Genomic DNA, 7645 nt, shown 5'->3' on the forward strand with positions numbered 1-7645 from the left:
AGAAAAATAAACTGTTTATTTTGACCAGTATTACATTCTTCTGTAGAAGGACTTCATTTCCCTCTATTAGATTTTGTTTTAATGAGGTGAAAAATACAGCAGATCGACCTAAAAAAAATTCTGAGAAATGTCCTTTTTTCAAAGCCTATAAAAGATCATTACTGTAGGTTTTTTTGTTTGTTTGTTTGTTTGTTTGTTTGTTGTAATGTTTAAAATGAAACAATGGTTATAATCCAGTGTTTTCACGCACTTCAGCTCTTTGGTTGACTCATGTCTGAGTACAAGAGTGGGGTCCTTTTCACACAGCTTTCACACAGGTTCACACATTCCTAATTACTGTCTGTTGTGGTAACAAGGCTACCTGCATCTCTGTCCCCAAATTGTTTCTGTCTGCTTCTGCTACACCTGTTGTGAATGTATAGGACTTTTTTTTTTTTTTTTTTTTTTTTTCCTTAGGATATTACTATATAGTTCAGTACCCTGTAGAAACAGCTGAGCTATTTCAAGATTAATTAACCTTATTGAATATATGCTAACAGAGCTATTGAGCTTCTGGTACTGCAGCTAATCTCCATTTCATGGCTGCATTGCTTCTAAATGAAACAGTGTACAGATAAAGTAAGCACCAAAGGAAAGATGAGCCCAACAGTATCCACAAATCTAGAAAGAAAAGGGGTTGCCTTTTGTTCTCTGCAATTAAAAACATCTTACAGATATTCATATTCATGGCCAGTAAAGTGGTTCAATCTATTATCTGGTCAATTCCTATTTTAAGAAGCATCAAACAGTGTTAGTCTCTATCTTTTCACACACAGGTGAATGCTACTTTGACTCTAGGGGACCAGGATATTGTCCAAGGTGAGCAAGGACTTGAAAGGATTAGACTTGCAGGTAGGTTACTTTCAGAGGTGTTCCTGCATGATCCCTTGCAAACAAAACTGGTAAGAGGCACATAGGGGAAAAAATAATAATAATAATAAAAAAAAAGATAGCTTACAAAAATATGCATTAAAATTTCATTTAGAAGTCCTATTTTGCACATTCAGCTACACATGAGAGTGGCTTATTCTTCCAAAACAACCTTTTCTATATCATCAAGTCCTGAGGAGCTTTCTAATTCATTGCTTCACCTTGTTTGAACCACATATATTTGCTGTAGTTTTAATAAATTGCACGATGTCCAGATCTCTTTTAAGATGGCTCATGTGAAATAACGATGCAGAAGCACTATATATCCCATCACCCTTTCCTTGTTGAAATAGGCATAAAAATAAGTGGGAGGACAATAGCAATAGACTTGGATCCACCAAGTATATCCATCATCCTTATGCAGTATGAAATATATGGCAAACTATAGACCTTGACAAATTTCAGTACTACTGACCAGCATTTTCTAAAAAATGTATGTATTAGTTTCCCCAGTTTAGATGTTTGAAACATCACTTTTTAAAAGCACTTCAACATGATTTCCATTTAAAAATCTCCTAGACCTCATTAAGATCGTGTTCTTTGTTTCTGGCTATTGAGAGAGCTCAAATAAAGCTGAGACTCCTCATTATAAAATATTCTGCAACATGATTTAAAACAAGGCATGAAAAACTAACTGTAAAAACAACTTCCCACATGGATATGATTAACAACCAAGATGGAAGCATTTCTTGTTGTCAATAACAACTTCCAGTAATGATTAAGATGGGCCATTATAACTGGAAAAAAAATAACCCATAAAGCATTCCCCACATTAAAAAAATATATAAATCAATATTTTATATGAAAAATAGCACTGGAATTATTTAAAGCAATTCTTGGGTTTATGTCCTTTTTGTGTGAAGTTGGAAAATGATTTTTTTTTTTTTTAAGTTATGGTGTGTTTACTATAAAAACATTTGTCACTGTTCTTCATTGAGAGATAAAATGCTGGAAATGCACAGTGCACTTATTGGACAATTTAACATGCTAGGGTCAGGCACTCTGAGACTTCACAGTAGCACAACAAGAACAGATATTGAAGATGCTCGAAATCCAGATTATGGCTTTCAGAAGACATGGTGTATTGTTCACCCAGGTTGAAAGCAGATGTATGTTTATATACTTTAATCTTGGCTCAGATGTGAGCTACCATGTTAACAATTTTGTTGCCCAGGCTGCCCTGGCTTGGGATTTAAATAAAAACAAATTACAGGTCTTAACAGTGATAGATGGACTTCTCTTACATTTGTGTAGAGTATTTTTGCCTTAAGATTAAAGGCTTATGCATTTATCTGCATAAACTAACCCCTGGAGTAGGATACTGCTGACATTTTCCAAGAAAAATGAATATCCTAACTTATTCCAAAGAGAAGACTTGGTATTTGTATGGCCAGAGTGACCTTTGCAAGTGCCCTTTCAGATTAGGTGCACTACATGGAAAATTGTGCTCTTACAGTACTCCATAAATCATACCTACCAATTTTCTTTAAAGGGGTATGTAAATATCAGTGTACCAGGTGGGTAAACAACACTAACCTCGTACAAATGGCTTGAAAATTGAAGAAAAGCACCTTATTTTGCTGCTGAAATTGCTTTTGAAGCCCAGCATCGTGGCTTGGGTTGTAGAATGCATGAAATGATTTGTGCACTGGGAATAGAAAATGGGTTGATGATAACCACACTCGACACAGTTCCTATGTTTCTGAGTTCTTTCGATGATCAAAGATATCATTGCTGTATATTACTTTCCTTTGCAGATCCCAAATGCATGTGAATTTCAAGTGACATACACATTATCTGCATGTTTCCAAAATGGACAGACAGCTTTTTAGTTTGTATTTCTCATTTGAGCTGGTTAATGTTTCTGGTCCAGTTTCCGTGCGAGTCTCCTTGCAATAGTTATGTAGTATTTCCATTTAATAAAAATAAGACAGAGAAGTTCATGTTCTAAAGAAGAAAAAATTTGAAGTTGCAGCCTTTGAAACTGTCAACAGTGTTATTTGAATAAGTACTGCCTATGAAAGAAGGAAAATGTGTTAATTGTTGTTAAGCTGTAACAGATAGTAGACTCTGAATCAAGAAAAGAAAAAGCTCTGATTTTAGATATACTGGTAGGGTAACATATACGCCATATGTATCATAAGTACCTTGATGAAACTTTAAGAACTAACTTCAGATGTGATCCTCACCAGATGATTTCACTTCAATTTTTAACATTTGTAACTGCCATTAATTCTGGAGGTCTCATTTCTACAGACACGCTGTCCTTATGTTGCTTATCCCACAATATTCCATAGGTTTTTGTATAAATATCTACAGAAAACATTGCAACCTCATTTAGCAATGAATAAGGAAAAAGCAGAATTTAAAGTTCTCAGCCAACATCTATAATCCGGGCTTATTATACTTAAATAGAATTTAAGTACCTGAAGATACCAAATGCAACTATCTGATTTTTTGAAGAATTGCTTTGATTGGTAAGAGCCAACGTTCATATAAAAGTAAACATGAGACTTACATTCGAAAAATGTCTAAGTCCTAGGATCCAAGAATGCAGTAAAAGTACTGAATCATCCTAAATACTTTCCTAATAATTTTAAGGCCCAATTCACCAGTGTCAATAAAATAGTTAGGGATCTTGCTTAGCAAGTCAAATGGGAACAGCAAGAATATACAAGTAACATTTCCAGAAATTTCCAGTCATTTTGGCTGCAGTTTTACTATAGAGATGAATATCAGAAGTCTGGGCTCTCACAGCTTCAGTTGCATTTATTGATGCTCAAACCCACTGAGGACATGGCAACCTGAGCCACAAAACCCAAATTCTTGCATATTTCTGAAATATGAACCTTAATGGTGTGATCACAATCACATTACAGTAGTAGAAGCTGGGTGCAGAAATATGATCCACGTTTGTTCTTCTTGCCTACTATGTGATGTTGAAATAAACAGATGAAAATCGTAATCAGCCATTTGGAAAGACGAAGTGTGAGTAAAGAATAAAAGCCATAATCCATTTCTAGCATATGCTTACAAAGGTGCCTTAGAGTTATATTGTATATCAACATTTCCAGTGTCCTCCTTCAAAAATCCTTAAATCAGCTCAGCTCAGAGTGCCTTCGGGGCATAAGACAGAAGACAGAAATGCTTGCAGGAAAGTATTTGAAGCATTTCTGAAAACAGATTTATTTTTCACAAGAGGGAATAAACCCAACAACAGAAGGATATCATCTACCTCCCAAAGAAAAACAACACTGGAGGGATAAAAGAGCTGCAAATGCTGTAAAACCAAGCTTGAAGTATTTCTGGTAAATTTGTTCTCAGTGAGAAGGGAAAAGAAATCATGGAGAGGATGAGGTTATTGTCTGAGGACATATCCAGCCTGCATACTTGTGAAAAAAAAAATTGGGTTCTACCTCCTTGCCAGCATCAGATCACTGTCATGTTACCACCGGTCCACCTTACAACTTCTTCAGAGAGACAAGTTTACAGAAGGGACCCATGAGCAAACCCATATTTAAAACAAGATTTAAAAGCAGCTTGAAAGACTCATAATATTTCAAGTCACAAGAGGACACACAAACACCCCAGAGATACAAAATGCCTTACTGGGAACATGCCACATGTTTATCAGCTGTTTCCATCTCCTTGCAGTCTCTGACTTCATGTGCTCAGCAGCACTGCGAAATTCCAAGAGCTTACAGTTAGCTTGGAAATGCTGATATTCTGCTCCCTACAGACTATCTAAAAGACATTTGCTTCCTGCAGCTATTCTGGTGTGGGGGGCGGGGGGGGGTAAGGGCTGGGGTGGGGGGGTTGTTTCATTTTATTTTATTTTATTTTATTTTATTTTATTTTATTTTATTTTATTTTATTTTATTTTTTATTTTATTTTCTCTTGTTCTTTATTCTTTGCATTAGCCAGGGGGAAAAATGCTCATTCTTAGAAGTTACAGTATCACTAATGCACTGCATGGGAAAACTTTGGGAACAAATCTATTGTTTAGAGCTTAACAGACAGATGAGTTACTATAAGTTAGGTATTCCACCTCATCCAGTATCTAAGGATGTAGAATTTCTTTCATTTAAGATTAAATCAGAAACAAGCATATTTCAACAAGGGACAGCACAGCCCTATTTTGTTATTATAGAAGTATGCGATACATTTAAAGAAACTATTCAAACCTCAGAACCTTTTGTTAATGGAAGTCTCAGTTCTCATCTATGTTTTGCACTGATACTGATTTAAGACAAGATCAGGAAAAATTAAATTCAATACAAAGACTCATATTAATAGCTGAAAACTTGCACTGTTTCATCTAGCTTCAAAAGGCTTCATTATAACAGAGAAGTGAATTACCCTTGACTGTTGGAGTTATGAGGAAACACCTGAGAAAACCTTTGCATTGTGGTGAAAGGAATAGTTTGTGCTTTTTTCAGAAGTGCCTATATGCAGTAGGTAGTGAGGGGGCTGATTAAAAACCACTGATGTTTGTATGCCTGAGCAACTTAGATGTTTTTGAAAATTGCCACCTTTTACAAACATGCTAAGGGAGTAATTTTTAAAGAAGCTTGTGGATTTTGCAGAGATGTGTTCTGTTATTGGTATACTTAGATTTACTCACAAGTTGTTGGGAGTTCAATATGATTACTCACAGGTATAAAAAGTAAGCAAGTACACACTTGTTTATAGGCTCATGTCTGAAAACAACCCAGAACGTGGAGGCAGGCAGAATACAAATATTTTCAAGGTCACTTCTTCAAGTTAGAAGCATTTTTTAAACAGCACAACATTGCATACAACATACTGTTGGAGAGGCTATGGAAAACGTGTTATTTTCTCCAGTGGGGACTGGAAATAAATATAACGTTATTATTAGTTATCCATTTAAAGTATCTTTTGAGCTCTGAAGGAGCTGCATCGTGCCAAGCTTTATAAATATACTGTATCTTCAGTCTCCCTGACTCCCAATATTTAATGTCTCATTCATTACCCTAAGGCCCAATCCAGTTTCCAGAGAAGACACTGATTTCAACATACCATAAGGACGCAACTGAAGCCTGTGTCTAGCTTTCACAAAATCACCAATTAAAAAAGAATGTCCACTTGCAAAAATACTATCTTAAAACATCTGTTCTCCAAATACCTTGGTAAGATATAATTCATTTTCTGTTTACTGAAACCTCAAAACATCACATGATCTTGCATCTACTTTCACAACAGAAGAAAAAAAAAAAAAAAAGAGTTGCATTTGACAGACTGCTAATAATGAAAATGTTTTTAAATGTAAGCTCTAGCTGTGTACCAATCGCTGCCTAATCAGGGTTATGCTTTTCAAATTATATTGTGTCTTCTTTCACCTCCTGCCTATTATGTGAAATAAAAAGAGAAGTGCTTAAGCAAATCCTTGATCTGTTCACATATACTTTTAATATTAATATGTCAGAGCAGTGGCAATAATGATATTAGGCAAATGACGGAATTCTCCCCCCAGCTGGACATGTTAATTGAGAAGCCAAATTTTAGAGGCAAAGTTCATGTCTGTGCAGATGGCAGGACAATGCTGGATGGCAGGCCTAGGTCAGTGTCAATCCCAAACCGTACTTTAATGGCTCACTTCTCTGCTTTTTCAACGTCAGCTGGTCCCTGTGGGGTGTATAAGTTGGAGAAGTCTGTCTGTCTGCTGTTTTTTCTGCCCTTGACTCTGGTGCACTAATTTCATGCAGAAAAGATGCTCCTACGTGTGATAATAAAAAGAAGAAGAATTTGCACTGAAAAGCTCAAATGAGAAAGAAGGTTTCAATATTGCCTTTGGAGCTGATGTGGCTGCATTAAAATCGATACCTTACTTTTGCTCTTGGAGGACTTCATCCAAGTTTGCTCACATCAAGCTAAATTAAAATCCAGTCACCAGACATTTAGTTGTTGTTTTTGTTTGTTCTTGTTGTTAGTTTGTTTTATTTTGGGGGGAAGGGGTTGTTATTATCTTTATTTGCATATATAGCGAGGCCAGTTAACACTTTGGTCAGGCTGGTCAGAGTTTAAGATGCTTTATTTTGCTGCAAGTATATAAAGGTATTTTACCCTTTGTGAAAAGGCCCTGAATATCGTTCATATTTATATAGCTATTATCTCCTTTAATATGATCTGTGAATCAAAAGCTGAATGTATATACCTATATATTTAGAAAGATTTATAGCTATACAGCGTCACAAAACGACTTTAATAGTTTCAGTTTCCTAAGTGATATAATTATTTATTATCTCTAATTAAAATGCAGAGCTTGGCTTTCTGCATGAGACTAGATGAAAAGCCTTTTTAATGAAAAGAGCAACTATGAGCTCTAAATTTCTTTATGGAAGAGATAACTTATGTAATCACTGGTAACCTTTTTCAAGAATATTATCTCACTATTTATAAAACAATACCTTCTTTACTTTATAAATTCCCATTTACATATGAAAAAGTGCTTTATTTATTGATGCCTTTGATTGATGTACGTTCCTCTTTTAGGAATACCCTCTTTTTTCCATCTTACATATGCCAAAGCACCTACTTTCTTTTGACGTTACCTGCAATGATATTTTAAAATAATTCTCTGCTTGAATTATCAAGAAACACAAAATTAGTCTGTTCTCTAAATCAAACTTTGCATTTGATTGTTTTGTATTTCCT

The sequence above is a fragment of the Aythya ferina genome (assembly GCF_964211825.1).
Source record: "Aythya ferina genome assembly, chromosome: 11".
NCBI lineage: Eukaryota > Metazoa > Chordata > Aves > Anseriformes > Anatidae > Aythya > Aythya ferina.